Genomic DNA, 20,541 nt, shown 5'->3' on the forward strand with positions numbered 1-20,541 from the left:
ATAAAGTTGGGAAACATCTCAACTGCAATCGTAAAAAATGCCGGGCGTCTGCAGCGCCAATCTTCGTCCGCTAAAGTCGACTGCCGTACCTGGGATAACTTAATCAAAACGCTTTCTAAGCCTCACATGACCAGCAACAGGAGTATTTGGCTACGGGTTGAGCAAGCAATTATAAACAGAAGGCTTCTGTACGTTCTCTTCCAACAGCTCCGTTTGAATCGCTTCCGGTCTCCTCCTTTGGCGAGTGTGGATCCACATGCACTTCGTAGCTTAGTTGGTTAAAGCACCAGTCTAGCGTACTGTAGGGTCATGGGTTCGAGTCCCAGACGAAAATGTCGTATAACCAAACATATGGCCGAAAACGTTGTTTGGCTAAACAGATCATAGGGTTGTGAATTTCGTTTTCCAAACAAGTCATATGGCCGAACATGTCGTTGTGACCGAGAAAAACATTAAACCAAGCCGGTCGTTTGACAGAATAGACCATTTCAGATTAGGCCGAAGATGTTCGGTAAAAAAAAAACATTTGGACGTTTAATTCCTTATTTCTTGTTTTTAGACAACTTGTTGAGACGTCTCACTTCTCACATTTCATTGTAACTTCTCACAGTGGAAATTAAGAAGTGAGAAGTGAAGTAGAGAAATAAGGAAATATAAGGAAAAAGAAGATAGACGTATCACTTCTCATTGTGACATTTCCTCCATAAGGAATGAGATGTTCATTTTTTTTTTCTTCATTTATTTAGTTTACATCTAAGCAGATAACACTGAATCAACAATTTGATGACACAATACACGGTTCGAGGCCGCATCTCTCCATCCTCGAATACGCCCCACGCTCGCCAAGTCGTTTTGCATCTGGTCTGCCCATCTCGCTCGCTGCGCTCCACGCCGTTTCGTACCTGCCGGATCGGATTCGAACACCATTTTCGCCGGGTCGCTGTCCGGCATTCTTGCAACATGTCCTGCCCATCGTACCCTTCGCGCTTTAGCTACTTTCTGGATACTGGGTTCGCCGTAGAGTTGGGCGAGCTCGTGGTTCATTCTTCGCCGCCACACACCGTCTTCTTGCACACCGCCAAAGATGGTCCTGAGCACCCGTCTCTCGAATACTCCGAGTGCTTGCAAGTCCTCCTCGAGCATTGTCCATGTTTCATGTCCGTAGAGGACAAAAGGTCTTATTAGCGTCTTGTACATGACACATTTGGTGCGGTGGCGAAACTATTTCGACCGCAGTTTCTTCTGGAGCCCGTAGTAGGCCCGACTTCCACAGATGATGCGCCTTCGTATTTCACGACTAACGTTATTGTCAGCCGTTAGCAAGGATCCGAGGTAGACGAATTCCTCGACCACCTCGAAGCTATCCCCGTCTATCGTAACACTGCTTCCCAGGCGGGCCCTGTCGCGTTCGGTTCCGTCCACAAGCATGTACTTTGTCTTTGACGCATTCACCACCAGTCCAACTTTTGTTGCTTCACGTTTCAAGCGGGTGTACAGTTCTGCCACCTTTGCAAATGTTCGGCCGATAATGTCCATGTCATCGAGATAATCGTGTAGGTACGAGTAGGTACGAGACGGCGTGAAGCGCCGCGAGCGAGGTGGGCAGACCAGGTGCAAAACGACTTGGCGGGCGTGGGGCGTATTCGAGGATGGAGAGATGCGGTCTCGAACCGTGTATTGTGGCGTCAAATTGTTGATTCAGTGTTATCTGTTTAGATGTAGACTAAATAAGTGAAATGAACAAATTGTTAGTTCTTCAAGCTGACTAAGTAAAATCCAGAAGTTTGTTCTAGAAAACCCGAAAAAAAACACCAAATTATTTTGAATCATTAAGCAAAGTGACCACATAACGGTAACACTGGAAGATTATGACACCGGTATGCCATGTTCCTGAAACAAACAAAATCGCAATTAATCTGTACTCCAATAACAAATTATATAAAAGTCGCACCCAAAAATTGTTTTTGTGCAATTTTGTCGATTACAGAAAATTTATCAAATTTCCATACTAATGCATATCACAAACAGTTTGAAATTTGATATTTTTTTTGTAATCGACAAAAATTGCAATTGTTTGTGACAAATTCAAACGGTCCATTTCTCACATGCCTACTTTTGTCGATTGTTACAAATATGCCATCATAGGCAGTTACCCTAAGTTCATTATCGATTATCGCGATGGTTTACAATTTTTGCATTTAGCCGAGACAAACATAAAAACATTAGACAACTTTTCGTATACTAATCCTTAACCGATTTTCTCGCAACAAGTTTTATTCGACAGGGGACAAAGCCTTGTTGGTCACTATTGAATTTGATAACGATCGGTCATTGCATCTAAAAGATATGAAGAAAATGGTACATCGGACCATATAAACCCCATATAAGGTTGGTGCCTTAACTAGATGCGAGAAAGGCACCACCAACGTTAGGTGGATTAATCTGGATTTTAAATAAGTTTCAATTGCAATGGCCGATCCAAATTGCTCAGTTTGTCAAGCGGAATCGATTGTCTACAAGCCTTTTTTAAAAAGATCGTTTTTGGGGTGTAGTAATAGCTCTTTGGTACAACTTCGGAATGAAAACATGCGAAGCATAAATCTGCAATTTATTGAATATATTCATGCCATATTTTCCTATTTTGAGCGAAAGCCGTTTTGGCGTTTTCAAATGATACGCGAGAAAGACACTTCGGTTAGTAATTCGATTGCCACACTGTAAATAAAGACATAGGCACTACTTCACCACAACTATCAAATAAAGCCGCAAAGCAGCGGCAATAATAATTTTCTCCGATTTTCACCTCGCATCTTTTTGCTTTTGCCCATGCGTGACTCCATATCAGTAGATTAAAAATGAACTCACTATTCGACGCCTTTCCATAAACATAGGTTTCCCATTTTAATCATGGGGCAATAAAGCAACCGGGTAGATAATTCAGTTCCATTATGTCTAAATTCTCAACAATGGCTACACACAGTCCAACCCCAGATTCGTGGGATCGCTCGCAGTAACTAATCAATCAAAGCGATAACAACTGCCCTAACTAATGAAAAAAGAACCTCGGACCCGGTGTGCGGATCGATTCGGCCGGCAACACTCGCACACACGCCGAACCAGTCAGGGAACGCACAACAGCTGGGATCGGCGGCTGGTAGTTTATTGCATACCAACACGAACTAATTGTAATTTGAAAACAATTAGCCCCGGATGACCCTGATGGCATTCGACACCCATCTATCGTCGGTTGGTTCGCCTTCCTTCCTCGTCGTCGCGGAATTCAATTGTATTGTGCGTACCAACATGTATCAGGGGTTCATGTGTGCTTGATTTAGACCAGACTGACGCCTCCGCAGCGCAGCGCGCACCAACACCGAGAAACGAGACGGTAATTAATTAAACCCATTAGCATCCGCGAAGTTCAACCCGTGATGGGAGAGTTGATCATCGCTGGCTGCGTTCTAAAATGCCCAATCGTGTGCTGATGGCTACGATGTCAACTGAGCGAGACAACAAATAACTGACTAATCCGCCTAGACTGCCTTCCTAGTCCGTATAACTCATGTTTCGGAAAAAAATGTCCAATTGGTAGGTAATTGTTTACTCCAAATAAATGAATTATTGCTTCGGTGCAATTTACGGATCATTTTGTGCGAATTAGTGGAGAATTTGGAACAGGGCTTTCCTTAGTTGATACTGCTGTTGTTTTCAGATTCGAAAAAAATACGTTTATTTTTTTTACAAACACATTTGTTGTGGAATTCAAATGAAGGTAACTGTCTTCTCAATAGGATAGTTGGATACTTACATGCATACAAATAAATATAGATAATACATCAACTCGTTGTGCTGAGTCGATTATCATACAATTCTTTTTGAAATGAACACACAGCCTTTCACGTAATGTGTATGTGGTGTATACGAAACACAAAAAATCAAAGTAAATTGAATCAAAACAGTAAATATTTTCATTAGAACATGACCGCAGTTCAAAGCTTCACTTTAAAATATATTAACATAACAGTGGAAGCGTTACGCAACCAGCAACGAACTCGGCGAGGCCAGGGAGGGAGCAGAAATGTATAGAAAAAAAATTGTACACACAGCCTGTGTTCTTACACAATTGGGGATCAAATTTCGATGCCGTCGTCATCGTCGACAACGTTTCCAACCCTAAAAATAGCGACACTATAAAGCGATGAAAGCTATAACCCGCGACAAAAATAGCGGCTCCGGCGTCTGGCCCCGGCACTGTTAAAACACTCGATCCGTTTGTTCGATTGTTGTTGTTTTGAAAGCATCAACCGGCTGTGAGGTGTCATGCTTTTAATACGGCACCGTCCGACCGTCCGTCCGCCGCACAATCGATGGGAGCCAAGATCTCAACATGGTGAATCGGGAAACCGTTCGGTTTGGTGCGATTGAATTGCACCGTCCCGCTATCTGCTTTCGATTCTTGCTTTTAATTGCCGAAAACAAATCTACGATGAAAGTATGAAAAATTCGTTTCCAGTTCGCTCCAATGGTGTACAATCTCACTGCGGCAATGATAATGGGACGCTCGCGTGGATTGACTGAACAAAACAACATTTTATACGATTGAAATCTTATAAATAAATAGAACTGCCAAATAAATCTGACAAACAATTTGTTCATAGTTTTACCTACTATTTGTATTTCAAAAAACTTTTGTTCGACACGTATTGAGAAAGCGATTTGGAAGTTGACCTCCTAATTGTCCGAATCCCATCGATAAAATTACGGAAATGGATCAAAGGTGACAAAGACGCAGAAGGATTTTTTCCAAATGATGACACTCCTGATAAATTGAAGCTGCTGATTTCGATAAGGAATGTGAGTCGCGGGCGGTCTTCACGAGACCCGCTGATTAAAAGCACAGATTACAATTCAGTATTACAATCAGACGAGCTCGGTGATCTAGTGGCTACCGCTTCTGCCGTATAAGCAGGAGGTCGTGGGTTCAATTCCAGGCTTGTCCTTTTCCTACCTTGTATTTCTATCTTAGTTCTTTTTGTATTTCACATTCTACCAAAACAATTCCTACTGTTATAACCTTCCACACTAACAAATCCAAAACCTCCCGTAGCACCAATAAGAGGTCGTAGAGTTCTCTGCATCTTTCTTAAGTAGGTGTTCAGCTAACCATCCTTCCCCTTCCTCAGCAATCGCAAGGACGTGCCCAGGACAGATCTCGACTATTGGAGAGCTCATTGCTTCCATCTAAGACAGCGATTCTCAACCTTTTTCTTGAGAGATACCCCTTCGAACTTTTGCATTAATAGAGGTACCCCCTCTTGAAAGTAGGCTTCCAAGCCTCTTGAAAGATTAATTCCGAGCCCTTTGAAAAGAGACCTCCGAGCCTTCAGAATCTCTTGAAAGTAGGCTTCCACGCCTCTTGTTGAGAGGCTTTGCATATTGAATGGATGCTTTAAAGCCTCTTGAAAGTACGCCTCTGAGCTTCTTGAAAAGTGGGTCCCGATCCTCTTGAAAAGAGCTTTTCGAGCCTTTTGAAAGGAACCTTTCGAGCCGCTTGAAAGGAGTCTTGCGAGTTTTTTGAAAGGAGGCTTTCGAGCCTCTTAAAAGTAGGCTTCAGGGTATCTTAAAAGGAGGTTTACGAGCCACTTGAAAGCAGGCTTCTGAGTCTTTGTGAAGAGCTTTCTGAGCCTTTTGAAAAGAACCTTCCGGATATCTTAAAAGGAGCCTTTTGAGTTTTTTAAAAGAAGGCTTTCGAACCTCTTGAAAGGAGGCTTTCAGGCCTCTTAATACGAGGTTTCCGGGCTTCTTGAAAGCAGGCCTCCGAGTCTCGATAAAAGGCTTCTGAATCTCCTGTAGAGAGGTTTCCTAGACTCTTGAAAGGAGCTTTCCGAGCCTTTTGAAAGGAACCTTCCGAGCCTCTTAAAAGAAGGCTTCCGACCCTCTTAAAAGAAGGCTTCCGACCCTCTTAAAAGAAGGCCTCCAAGCCTCTTGAAAGTTGGTGTCCGGGACTCTTGAAAGAAGGCTTCCAGGCCTCTTGAAAGGAGGCTTCCGAGCCTCTTGAGAGGAGACTTCCAGGCCTCTTGAAAGGAGGCTTCCAGGCCTCTTGAAAGGAGGCTTCCAGGCCTCTTGAAAGGAGGCTTCCAGGCCTCTTGAAAGGAGGCTTCCAGGCCTCTTGAAAGGAGGCTTCCAGGCCTCTTGAAAGGAGGCTTCCAGGCATCTTGAAAGGATGCTTCCAGGCCTCTTGAAAGGATGCTTCCAGGCCTCTTGAAAGAAGATTTTCAACCTTCGAACCTTTTGAAAAAGGCTTCTGAACAACTTGAAAGGAGCCCTCCGAGCCTCTTGTAAGGACTTCGTGCTGCATGGAAGAAATCTGTGCTGGTTGTGGAGGACAGGATTCTATTGGATTCACTAATCGCCAGCCATATTATGTACAAAACACAGGTTTGAAATAAAAAACAAATACAAAAATATCAAAACTTTATCAATTCATTTTGATTGGAATTGTAATTCTTCCGCCATTACGAATTTTTGTTCGAGGTACCCCCTGGGGCCAGCGAAGGTACCCCCAGTGGTACATGTACCCCAGGTTGAGAACCGCTGATCTAAGAGATAGTGATTAGTCCCAAATCAATATCTGTGGTAAAGGATGAAAGTGATGCTACTCTCATACAATAGTCCAGGCTTGTACCACCTACGAATTTGTGCGAAATGCTCAATGCTCTAATGCTAGATTACAATTCAGTATTACAATTATTATTATTTATTCAGACTAAGGCCGAAGTGGCCTGTGCGGTATATAAGAGTCTTCTCCATTCGGCTCGGTCCATGGCTACACGTCGCCAACCACGCAGTCTACGGAGGGTCCGCAAGTCATCTTCCACCTGATCGATCCACCTTGCCCGCTGCGCACCTCGCCTTCTTGTGCCCGTCGGATCGTTGTCGAGAACCATTTTCACCGGGTTACTGTCCGACATTCTGGCTACGTGCCCGGCCCATCGCAGTCGTCCGATTTTCGCGGTGTGAACGATGGATGGTTCTCCCAACAGCTGATGCAATTCGTGGTTCATTCGCCTCCTCCACGTACCGTCCGCCATCTGCACCCCACCATAGATGGTACGCAGCACTTTCCTTTCGAAAACTCCAAGTGCGCGTTGGTCCTCCACGAGCATCGTCCAGGTCTCGTGTCCGTAGAGAACTACCGGTCTAATTAGCGTTTTGTAGATTGTCAGTTTGGTACGGCGGCGAACTCTATTCGATCGGAGCGTCTTGCGAATTCAAAGTACGTACGATTTCCAGCCACTATGCGTCTCCGAATTTCTCTGCTGGTGTCATTTTCGGCAGTCACCAGTGAGCCCAAGTACACAAATTCTTCTACCACCTCGATTTCGTCACCACCGATGCAAACTCGCGGTGGGTGGCTCACATTGTCTTCTCTTGAACCTCTTCCTATCATGTACTTCGTCTTCGACGTGTTGATGACTAGTCCGATCCGCTTAGCTTCCCTCTTCAGTCTGATGTAGGCTTCCTCCATCTTCTCAAAGTTACGTGCCATAATATCTATGTCGTCGGCGAAACCAAATAGCTGGACGGACTTATTGAAAATTGTACCACTCGTGTTAATCCCTGCTCTTCGTATTACACCTTCCAAAGCGATGTTGAATAGCATACACGAAAGACCATCACCTTGCCGTAACCCTCTGCGGGTTTCGAAGGGACTCGAGAATGCCCCTGAAACTCGAACTACGCACATCACCCGATCCATCGTCGCTTTGATCAACCGTGTCAGTTTATCCGGAAAACCGTGTTCGTGCATTAGCTGCCATAGCTGGTCCCGATCGATTGTATCATATGCGGCTTTGAAGTCGATGAATAGATGATGTGTGGGCACGTTGTATTCGCGGCATTTCTGCAGTACTTGGCGAATGGCAAACACCTGGTCCGTGGTGGAGCGTTCGCCCATAAAACCCGCCTGGTACTGCCCCACGAACTCCCTTGCAGTTGGTGCTAGTCGGCGGCATAAAATTTGGGATAGTACCTTATTCAGTATTACAATCAGTCTTGCAAAATGTCGTGACCATCACCAGATGATCCGAAATGAAAACAAAAACCACCACGCTTTCAAACGATGTTTTTTACTGACAATCATTGCAAGCGCATCGTGACATGTAGAAGCTGACGCGTGAGTACCTTAGGTACTCAACACTTAGGTAAGCGTGACACCCAGACTGACAACCACGAGCTGAGAGCCGTAAAGAGCATCAGGTCGGTCAGCTGTCAAAAGTGCAGGTAAGCACCGTTATTGATTGATTTTGTTGTCGTTTGATTGGAATGACGTCGTTTTTTAATAAATTGGTAAATCAATATTTAAATTAACTAAGTTTTTCCAAATTTGATCTGAACTATTTTTTTGAAAAGAGTCAAACTTTTTTTTGCTGATTTTTTCAAATTGATATAATCGAAAAACGACGCATCCTACAAAAAAGTGTTGTGTGGGTGATTTTCGCAAAATCAATCAAAGTTTCCAATAATAATATTGGAGACAATCCAAATTGAGCCCAACACTGAAAAAAAAAACAATTTTAAAAAAAGTGCCCAACTTGCGATGTATGGACGATTGGTAGGGAACATCTCCTATCTCGAGACAAAATTTCGTTTCGGGGGCATTTTTTTTGCAAATTGACTTAATTTTTAAAACTGATTTTTTTAGTGTAGGGTTTAATTTAGAGTTTTCCGAATATTTTTATTGACTGATTTTGCAATAGTCACCCATACAACACTTTTTTGTAGGATGCGTCGTTTTCCGATTATAGCCATTTGAAAAAAACAGCAAAAAAAAAATTGGCCTTTTTCAAAAGATAGTCTGAATCAAATTTGAAAAAAAAACTAAGTATTCACTTTGCTTTCAGCACCTTTCAAAACATTGACCAAAAAATCTACAAAAAGTCAACATGAACAAAAAGTTCTATTTTGGCTTCATGCATTTTTATTACATTTTATGATAAAACAAGAAGCCATCAAATCCCGCTAGATGGATTATTCCATTCCATCCACCGCAGAAAAAAAGCAACACGAAGAGAGTGTAATAGCTGAAGCGCAGGAAACCATGGATAGAAACGATATGCGGAGGTTTTACGCAACTGTCAATGGTGCGCGGCATAAAACTGCGCCAGTACCCGCCATGTGCATTTACCGAGAGGGGAATTCGATGACACTCAAGACTATGGTGGCAGCCAGGTGGAAGGAGCACTTCGAAGATTTGTTGAACGGTGAAAATGAAGGTGTATTAAGGAGCAGGATGGACATAGTCGGCGACGGTCAAGCTAGACGGCACATACTAGAAAGTCCCAATTACAGCCTTCTGAACTCGGCGTACAAAATCCTGTCGCGTATCCTGTTTAACAGACTGAGACCGCTTGAGGAGTCCTTCGTCGGCGAATACCAGACAGGTTTTCGTGAGGGCCGATCAACGACGGATCAGGGGTGGCATTGCGCATCTCGATTCGAACGAAATTCTATCGAGTCGAACATGTTCAGCATTACGGCTTTCGATTCGATCTCTATTAACATTATTGAACATTTAAGGGTTAAGATATATATTCAACCAAATGAAGATTTCTTGCGTTCTGACTAATAAACTTCGTTGGAAATTTACAGAATATAACTTAACTTCGTCACAGGACCATCTTATGAATTAATCCCGGAACGGTTATTCCGGAAACAGGTTCCCGTGGGGCCTTAAGTGGCCACAAAATTGTTCTGAAGAAACCCTGGCAATATGGGTATCAAAATTCATGAAATTGTTTCGGAAGCATGATCTGATAAGTATTTGGACCATTGGATGGTTTGACAACGGACCGGTCATCCTGGAACAGGTTCCCGTGGGGCCTAAAGTGGCCATAAACTCATTTTGAAGGAACCCTGGCAATGTGGGTATCAAAATTCATGAAATTGTTTCGGAAGCATGATCTGATAAGTAATTGGACCACTGGATGGTTTGACAACGGACCGGTCGTCCTGGAACAGGTTCCCGTGGGGCCTAAAGTGGCCATAAACTCATTTTGAAGGAACCCTGGCAATGTGGGTATCAAAATTCATGAAATTGTTTCGGAAGCATGATCTGATAAGTAATTGGACCATTGGATGGTTTGACAACGGACCGGTCATCATGGAACAGGTTCCCGTGGGGCCTAAAGTGGCCATAAACTCATTTTGAAGGAACCCTGGCAATGTGGGTATCAAAATTCATGAAATTGTTTCAGAAGCATGATCTGATAAGTAATTGGACCATTGGATGGTTTGACTACGGACCGGTCATCCTGGAATAGGTTCCCGTGGGGCTTAAAGTGGCCATAAACTCATTTTGAAGGAACCCTGGCAATATGGGTATCAAATTTCATGAAATTGTTTCGGAAGCATGGTTTGATAAGTAATTGGACCATTGGATGGTTTGACAACGGACCGGTCATCATGGAACAGGTTCCCGTGGGGCCTAAAGTGGACACAAACTCATTCTGAAGAAACCCTGACAATATGGGTTTAAAAATTCATGAAATTGTTTCGGAAGCATAATCTGATAAGTAATTGGACCATTGGATGTTTTGACAATGGATGGGTATCAAAATTCATGAAATTGTCTCGGAAGCATGATCTTTTGGGTTATTAGGCTATAAGATGGTTTGACAATGGACCGGTCATTCTCAAACAGGTTTCCGAGGGGACCCTCATTTAGAAGAAACACTTGCTATCATCTTTTTCCGTTATTTCTTGTCAAAAAGACTTAAAAATTCTTGACAGGTACTCAGAAATGATTTATAATGAACCACAGGCGCTGTAAGTATCATTGGTGTTTGCTGAATAATTTACAAAAATAAAAAAACGACTAAAATTTTCAAAAATGTTTTGTGGTGACAATATGGGTCAAAAACGTGACAAAAGCGGGACGTGATAAAGTCGGGTCGAAAATGTGATAAAGTCGGAGGTAGATAAAATCGGGGAGTGACAAAATCGGGTCAACACTGTGTAACTTTTCTCATTTCACTTTTCACTTTTTACTTACCACTTCTCACTGCTCACTTCTCATTCGACCCAATAACCATTCGGCCTAACAGCCATTCAGCCAACATCAGTCCCATCTTCTTGGAAAAACATGTTTCCGAAAATATTCCAAGAATTTTGATGCCAGGGTGTCTTTTAAATGTGGGTGTCAGGGTGTCTTTTGTGGCCACTAAAGACCTTTCGGGAACTTGTTTTAGGATGACTGTTCTGGTAGATATCCATCCTATGGTTTCAACTTTATGGATAACATATTTCCGAAACAATTCCAAGAGTTTTGATACCCATATTGCCAGGGTTTATATTAAATGAGTTTTTGGCCCCTACGAGCCCTCCGGGAACCTGTTCCAGAATGACCGTTCCGGTTCATATCCATCCTATGGTCTCAACTACATGAATAACATGTTTCCGGAAAAATTCCAAGAATTTAGACACCCATATTGCCAGGGTTTATACTAAATAAGTTTTTGGCCACTACTGGCATTCCGGGAACTTGTTCCAGAATAACCGTTCCGGTTCATATCCATCCTATGATCTCAACTACATGGAAAACATGTTTCCGGAACAATTCCAAGAATATTGATACCCATATTGCCAGGGTTTATTCTAAATGAGTTTTTGGTTACTACGGGCCCTCCGGGAACCTGTTCCAGAATGACCGTTCCTGTTCATATCCATCCTATGGCCTCAACTACATGGAAAACATGTTTCCGGAACAATTCCAAGAATTTTGATACCCATATTGCTAGGGTTTATTCTAAATGAATGTTTGGCCCCTACGGACCCTCCGGGAACCTGTTCCAGAATGGCCGTTCCGGTTCATATCCATCCTATGGTCTCAACTGCATGGAAATTATGTTTCCGGAACAATTCCAAGAATTTTGATACCCATATTGCTAGGGTTTATTCTAAATGAGTTTTTGGCCACTACGGGCCCTCCGGGAACCTGTTCCAGAATGACCGTTTCGGTTCATATCCATCCTATGGTTTCAACTATATGAATAACATGTTCCCGAAACAATTTCAAGAATTTTGATACCCATATTGCCAGGAATGAATTTGCGGCCACTATAGGGCCCACGGGAACCTATTCCGGGATGTCCGTTCCGAGTCCATATGATCACTTGGTCCTAATACGTTGGGAAGTCATAATCCTCGAATTTTCTGCAAAACTGGTAACTCAGGATATAAGAAATCATCATTTGTATTCTATAAGATCAACTTCTCTATTTTTGAGACATGGTCTAGCAAATCCGGAACTCCGGTAACCAGGTAATCCGGATCGGTCCTATGTGACATGGATCGAATAGAGGATGAATTTCTTAATCCATAGCAAACGGAATCGTCCAAATCGGTTGAAAACTGACGAAGTTATGGTCATACCAAAACGTGGGTACCCGGGTACCCTGTCGGTACGTTACGGGGTAAAAATATTCAGAAGCCCCTCCCCAAGCCCCCCCTTACTGGCTTATCATTTTCATACCACCCAAACCTTAATTTTACCGAGTTTGAAGATGTCACGGAGTTTCAATTTCCTGCGATGTTTAGAACCCTAAAAAAATTTCACTTGAAAACGAAAAAGGTACCCGGGTACCCTGTCGGTAACAAAAGGGTTAAACTGCTGTTAAGGCCTGATCTAAACAGTTCTTATAAAAAGTCTCTTTCAATATTGTTCGGAGTATTCAGTGTGAGTGGTATTGTTTCGAAGTAGTTTTCTCATCAATAGCGTTTAAGTGATGTCCCTTTCAAACAAAAGAAGCTTTAAAAGTTTGTTCAAAATCTTAATTTTCAATCGCGAGTCAGTGTTAATACAATTATGTTGATGTGTATATGGTATAGGAATTGCGATACATCTCGGTAAATTTGAATTGCTGACTATATTTCAAATAAACACCTTTCATGAAAACGTATTTTGAAACTAAAATATCGTATTACAATTTGATGAATATCAATAATCGTCCAAAGTTTTGAAAATTTTCTAGTGAAAGCAGTCGAAACTGAATCGTAAAGCCAAAATGGGCCACAGTTCAGAACCGTTCACCAAACAATCTTAAAAAATTTGAGCCTGCTATTTTAACAACTACATATTTTGAAGAATCATGTTCCAAGAAAACGCCTGATACTATCTTTGTGGACTTATGACGGCCTTGCATAGCATCATCATTGTCTCGGAACTAGATTCAGTCAGTAAAAATTTCAAACCATTTCGTGAGCTTCCATTGGATGATGGGCTTAAAAAGACATTGATTGATCCTCCTCACGACCTTAGGTGGTCAAACTATTAGTCATGTAGATAAAAGGATAGTGGATGAAAGGATCATATGGTCTATTCTTTTTTTTTATTAGCTTTATTAAGGAGACTTGCAGCCCCAGGCTGGCTCGCCTCCGGATGGTCTATTCTCATGCACATAGGTGGCTAAGGTCTCAGTTAAACGTGACTCTATCTCTTGTTTTACCGTCTAGCGCTGATCATGAGTTCATTCCCTATCGATCATTTACTGTGTTACAAGGTAGTCAACTAATTTTATTTGTCTTTCAGAATACACTTAGTCACGTCTCCTATGTCCTTCAATCTTTCTTTACATTGAAGTATGTATTATTTTTTCCTAACCCGAAAAATGAAGAGCGAAACAGGTTTGTTTATACGTTGATCCATGCAGTGAAAGTAAGAGTAAAATAACAAAGATTACTGAGAAGAAATAACGGATACAATCACCATATATAATGAAAAATTAGTAAATCTACAGTATCTACTTTCAATACTTACTGTATACTGAACTATGAACTACAATTGGTGCAATGGATGATCGTTTGCTTCCCAGTCTTTTGTGTTAGTATAAGACTGGTACTAGACCCTGCCGGAACCTCCGCAGCATATACTCAAGAAGATGTTGTTAGATCATGCGACACCTTCTCTAAGTATTTGCAAGGAGGTATGATATATCAAGTGTTTAATTATTTTCTATATATTGGCAAAAAAATACTCGACGCGTTTCTGTTAAATTGAAATGTTACCGGGTTTAAAGTACGTACTTCAGTACTGCTTAATAGTGTAACCGTACTCGGATGCAATTAAATTCATCTCGTTTTCGTCTAACGGTAATGTGTTGAGTACTAATAATACTAGCAATGTGTACTATAAAAGAACAACTTATTTCACAGTTTTAACAATATGCAGACACTTGACTTATCAACGTTGACCCCATCATCCATGGACAGGGAAGAAGAATTCATGATGGAATTCTTGTAAAAACATCCAAAAGTGTTGCTGACCAATTTCAACAGTTTCTGAAAGATTTCTTGATAAAAAATTGTGAAGGAGTTTCTGGTTTGAATTTTGAAATTCTTTCAGTGTAACTTCGTATGGATTATCTAGTAACTTTCTGCAGAAATTCCCTAAATTCCTGAATAACATATTATAACTTCTCAGAAACCCCTCCGGAAGTTCTCCCAGAAAATTTCTTCAAAAATTCCTCCAGGAACTTCTCCGGAAATCCACTCATAAACACTTTTACATCGGGAACTTCGGGAAATTCGCATCGCAATTCGCAATTCATTCGAAAATTCTCCCAGTAATTTCCCTGGAAATTCAGCACCAGAAATTCCCACAAATCCTCGGGAAATCCCTCGTAAATTTCCTCAGATATTCCGCCGAAAAGTCCTTCAGGAGCTCCACCGAAAATCTCCCAAGAAATTATTCCAGGAACTGTTCCATAAATACCTCTGAAAATTACCCCGGAAGTTTTATGTAGATCTGTCAACGAATTCAACCGGAAATTTCTTAAGGATTTCTCGAAACCCCATCCAGGACTTCCGTCGAACAAATTTTACGAGAAATTCCTCGGGAATTTTTTAGTGAAACTCCTACGGAAATTCTACTAGGACGTCTTTCGGAAATTCCTCCACGAACTCCCTCATAAAGCTGAAAGAAAAAGTTTGGCAGTTTCTCTCCAAGAATTCTTACGAAAAACTGTCCAGGAATTACCTCATGAACCTTTTCAGAAACTCTCTTAAAATGCACCAGAAATTTCCCGCGTACCTCTCGAGGAACTTCCTCAGAAATCTCCCAAGAACTTCCCATTAACTGCCCGGCAACACCAAACACAAATCCATAATTCCCGGCTCTACCACCCAATACTTCATAAGAAATTCTGTCAAAAACCTCTCAACAATTTTTATGATCATTCCTACAGAAACACCTGATTCAGATTTTTTTCCAGAACAATTTTATGGAACGAAGGAATCTCTCGAAAAACTTGCGAAGGTATTCCGGAAATCTCAGAAGAATCCTTGGTCCCTGGATGAATTCCAGGAGGTAATCCAGATGAGGCTGCCTAATGACTTCCCGGATGAGTTACCAAAAAATAAAATCCGGGAGAAACACCTGAACCTTTTAGAAGTAAGAGAAATTATCAAAGGGTTTATTTTTTTTTAATTATCGTTTACATATTTGAGAGGCTCATTTGCCGTGAAGCGCTACGGAGCCGAAATAGTGTTTTCTAAATACAGTTTTTCATGACTCTTATACAATAATGTTAGTGTTGGGGAATCGAAAGACTCGCGGTTTGCTCGAGTTTCTTCATCTTCTTCATTGCCATTACATCCCTCACTGGGACAGAGCCGCCTCGCAGCTTAGTGTTCATTAAGCACTTCCACAGTTATTAACTGCGAGGTTTCTAAGCCAGGTAACCATTTTTGCATTCGTATATCGTGAGGCTGTTGACATTCTTGGTGATATTTTACATCTGTAACGGGACAAACAAACTTTTTCTTGGGAGACAACAACGAGAGGAAGACATACAAAAGGGATTGACGACAGACATTGAAATGGAAAACAAGAGGAAGGGATTCGTAATGGGGTTCGACAGACAAGGGGATGGGTGGACTATGATTACAGTTTAACAACACTTTGCTAAGAAGCTTTGTTTGTTTTCCTCGGACACGGAGATGTTCAGTTAGCGCAGATCTGGAGCCACGATGCTCCTAGTCACATTTTTTTCGTATTTTTTGCCAGAATACGTATTTTTGGACGAAGATTCAGAATATATCTCATTTTGGCCAAAAATGTTACATATGCTCAAATAAAAAGTTCAAATGTAGTTATAGGACATTAGATCACACATGGTTCGAATGAAGTCTCGTCCCATATTCAATTTTTTGAATCATGGACGCTTCGACACCTGCGAGCGAATTGGATACAGCCGTCTACCCAACTCCCCATTTATCCATTTCTGATCCAGCTGATCAAGTTTTCCTGACGAACTAATGTGAAAAATTCATCGAAGGTGATTTCCGATCGTAAATATCCCCTTCGATAGTGCCCATCTTAGCCAAACAGCCCGCTTTCTCATTACCCGGGATCGAGTAATGAGAAGGGACCCAAGCCGTGGTGGTTGTGAATGACCGTTTTGATAGAGCACTCAAAGCTTTCCGTTTCCCGTTTAGAAGATACACTGAGTGCGTAACCGGTTTCATTGACGGAACAGCCTCCAAGGAACTAAAACTGTCGGTGAAGATGAAAAAGATCGAGACGAGCCAGCCTAGGGCTGAAAGTCTGGCTAATAAAGACAAACAAAAATATGAAAAAGTGGTCAGGAGGTAGAGATGCGATTTGCTCGAGAAAATAGTGAATAGCTGCTAGCTCAGCAGTATACACAGAACTAGGCTCTTTCAGCGTGCAGTGTGGCCCAATATTTACTCACCAAAATTAAACCGAAGAACGGATTTTTTTTTAATTTTCAGGAAATGAAAAACTTTTCATAAATTATGATTTAGAATATTTGTTTTGTTCAGTTTCATCACCTATCCCGAAAGCGCGCACCTTGCTCTTCACTCCACCTATCAAATTTTTTACAATCGATTTTCTCAATGTTTTTGTTGTTTTTACCCAAATTTTCTTCAACTTCAGCTGTTTTTTAATAATTTTGGTATGTTTGTAAAGTTTCGTCTACACAATTGCTCAGAATTTTTTAATTGGACGAAGTTCCGGCGAATTTGATGGGTCATATCTTTTGGCACAAATTTAACTCCGTTAGCTCGGTACAACTCCAACACGTTTCGAGCGTAGTTGCAGGACGCCAGATCAGGCCAAAACAGAGTTAGTGCTTTGTGTTTTCATATGACTGGCAAAAAATGCTTCTTGAGGCTCTCTTCGGTGTAAATCGTTCCGTTTATTGTTCCGGAAGTAATGAAGGGAGCGCTTACTTCACCACATCCGCAAATCGCCTGCCTTTGTTTTTTGATTTTGATTTTAATAACTTCTTCGTTCGGACATCCACCGGAACTTCGAACGAAGCTTGACAGCGAAATATTCTTGCCCAGAAAGTAGACGGAAGTCAGCCTTGAAGTACACTACTAAAAATCCACACATATTTATTGGCAAAAATCCATAGACTTAACTTATGATGTATATCAGCGCACACATAACCATTCTCCACGCAAACTACTAATAAAATATATATCCAAATAAACTTTATGTGTGGTCTCGAATCAGCAATTATTTAATTTATGTGTGGTTCTATATCGATTATATTAGGGTGGAGCTATTGCAAAATTTTATAACGGCGACACATATATCTTATATGGATATTTTTGGCAGTGTAGGTTTCATCATCCATGCCAATGCAACACGATTTGGTGAACAACTTCGTGTAAAGTTTCCGGGTGGTGCGGGTTCTTGCAGTGGTGTTTTGCTTTTCCTTCCGGTTTAAGGCTTTTTGCACCTTGTAAATATGTAACCTATCACGCTTCTTAGTTTTCTATACAAAACCAACCGACACCCTGAACTTGTTAGCGGCATCTCGAATGGACATGTTTTGAAACTTCTTGAGCTTTTGGGACGCCTCTGGATTTTGATTGTAGATGCACAAAAAATTGTCCCTGGCAATTTCATGTTTCGACGACATGATTGTGGTTCACTGTATGAAAAACTATGAAACTCTGCAGATGTTAACAATACACTATGGATAAGATTTGCTCAAATTCAAGTTTTTACTCATACGGTTCAAAAGTTACAGAAAGTTTTCGGTGTGCCATTTTTATCGAATACACCCTTTAATTTTGGGTAATTGGCATATATGCTTACGTAAAAATATGCATTTCAGATTAGGGTTCCATTCTTGTTAATAGAAATTTAGAAAAAAGAGACTAATTGAAAAACTGCTCTTGTTTAAAAGTGTGCGAAAACCCTTACTTCTTCAGCAATGTTTTCATAGGAATCGGCGGCGTAGACAATATTCATTCGGCAACACGCAGATTCATTTCTGAAGACGGCGGTGGCGTTTCAAAATCACTGGCGGTCTGGCATGGGTCTTATTTTGAGCAAGGATTATGCTAACTTTTTTCAGCGAGTGCTTTCATGCCTGGCATCGGCGACTTCATCATATATATTGCGATGAAGTGCAAAAAAACCTCAAGGTTTTAGCCATGGCGTACACGTGAAAGGATGCACCTGTAAGACCATTTGTTAAGCGAATTCCAAAGTAATTCTAATGCTGGTAAATTCGATGATAGTGATAATAATAAATGATAAAAAAAAACGCAGAATGACGCAAAACAATACGAGCACTATAATCCGGAGATCCAAAAGAATAAATTAAGGGAAACTACCCTTGGCTGGTACGTTGAGTCAGGAGAAGCTGAGATTTTCAGCAATAAAGAAAGGCCACGGGAAATAAACTTAATTCGATGGATTGCAAAGAAACACGGCCACACGAAACCTGGCATTAAATGGATCTTCAAGGTAAAATACGACAAGGATAGCAACATCATTCGGCAAGGTTTCAGCCAGAACTATGGAGCCGATGATGAAGTGTTTTCTCCAGATGTCCGGTAAACAACTTTCTATACTCTGATGTCTGTTGTGACCGCAAACAAATGGTGGTCAAGTAATATGATGTGTAGACGGTGTTTCTGTATGGCAACCTTGAGGATGTTCTGCATCACGTATGGAGAACAAGGTTTCCCGCCGTCATAAAGTGCTGGAACAAGCTGGATATTGTTGTAGCAAACCATGAAAGTTTTTGAAATCATCAGCCTTGATTATATTCAGTGGAATTAAAAACCCTAAATGCCTCTGATAATGTATTTAAAATTCTGGCAACATTGTTTTACATTCCTTTCTAAATCACATCCTGAGATTACAGAATTGGTGACCTGCTTAATTGTTTACCCAGGTGATAATTCACTAATGATATCCCGAATAATTAAAATAGTGGGAAATCGCCCAGCGCCGGACACTTCACAAAACGACACTTGCAGAGCTCCTTCCACAATGTTATGTAGTACAAAAGGAAGCTTCTTTACCTTCATGGCATATCAGAATTGCTAAGGCATCAGAAAGCCACAGAAATAAGCAGAAACAAAAATTGAAGATTGCATTGAAAAAGGTGGGAATTTAAAGTAGGCTGTAAGAAATGTAGCTCGAGGATCAAATAAGCTCTATTAACATATTTTTTCACATATTTTTATATCTACAACTTAAAGCAAATGATCAAATATAGTATGTATGAATCATGAATGATCATATTTCGTGTATTTGATATACATGTAAACATAATCCAGATAGTTAGAGAATATTTTGATACATGGCTTATATGTCCGGTACTAGGGAATCTTTCCCTACATTAAGCTGCTTAAGCTTTTCAAACGATGTTTATTTAATTAAACTCTGATAAGCAAATTTAAGAGTCGGATGAAGTCAAACATTGTTTGTTTCATCTCAGTCTTGAAATTTCAGGAATGATAAACAATATTCAGAACTGATAATCAAATCAATCAACTATTTGCAACAGTCATAAGACACTTTGTATTTGCCGTGAAGGTCACATTCCTGTCTCACATGGATTCTCATTCTCCCGAATGTGCGAACTCGATTCCAAAAAGCAGTAAATAAATTCAAAACACGAACCATCATCTACCTCAAAGCAAGAAATTGTACTACCACTAGAACTCTTTGGCGACAACGGATAACTGGAATCGAATTAGTCTTTTCTTGCAACCAAAATAAACCTAAAACATACCAAACGTGCGTCGCATACGTACAAGTACCGTATCGTGGGTTGTCACGTAAACCCACCCAGATTGGAACCAAAACCTCGAAAAAGAAATAAAAATCACTCCGATCGGAAAGTGCAGGGAAAAAAATCAATCTCCCGTAAGCCTGAAGCGATTCCGTACTCCGTAGCGGGGTGTCGGTATTAGTGAAGTCCGTTTGACGTTTACCGTTCCTTCGCCACAAAATCAACACCAGTCCGAAAACTTGAACGTCAAGAAAACGCAAACCGAGTACTTACGAGAGTACAACAGCGCAAGAGAAGAGGACACATTGGAACGGAACGTAGCAATGTTTACCTGCGACCAGCGTACTATCAATAATAATGATGAATGAAGTGAGATACCGGTGCACAGCCGGATTCGTTCCACAGATACTCTCGTACGGTTCAATATGCTACGGAAAACTCTACACAGGTTTGTTAGACTGTATCCGTGCAG

The 20,541-nt window shown here is 41.2% G+C and overlaps 1 protein-coding gene across 5 annotated transcripts in view; it reads right to left on the reverse strand.

The window, feature by feature from the left end:
• LOC134202216 (serine/threonine-protein phosphatase 2A 56 kDa regulatory subunit epsilon isoform) overlaps positions 1–20,541 on the reverse strand; it is a 224,599-nt gene that overhangs the window by 163,922 nt on the left and 40,136 nt on the right. The window lies entirely within an intron of this gene.

Source organism: Armigeres subalbatus, chromosome 1, assembly GCF_024139115.2.
Source record: "Armigeres subalbatus isolate Guangzhou_Male chromosome 1, GZ_Asu_2, whole genome shotgun sequence".
In the NCBI taxonomy this organism is placed as follows: domain Eukaryota; kingdom Metazoa; phylum Arthropoda; class Insecta; order Diptera; family Culicidae; genus Armigeres; species Armigeres subalbatus.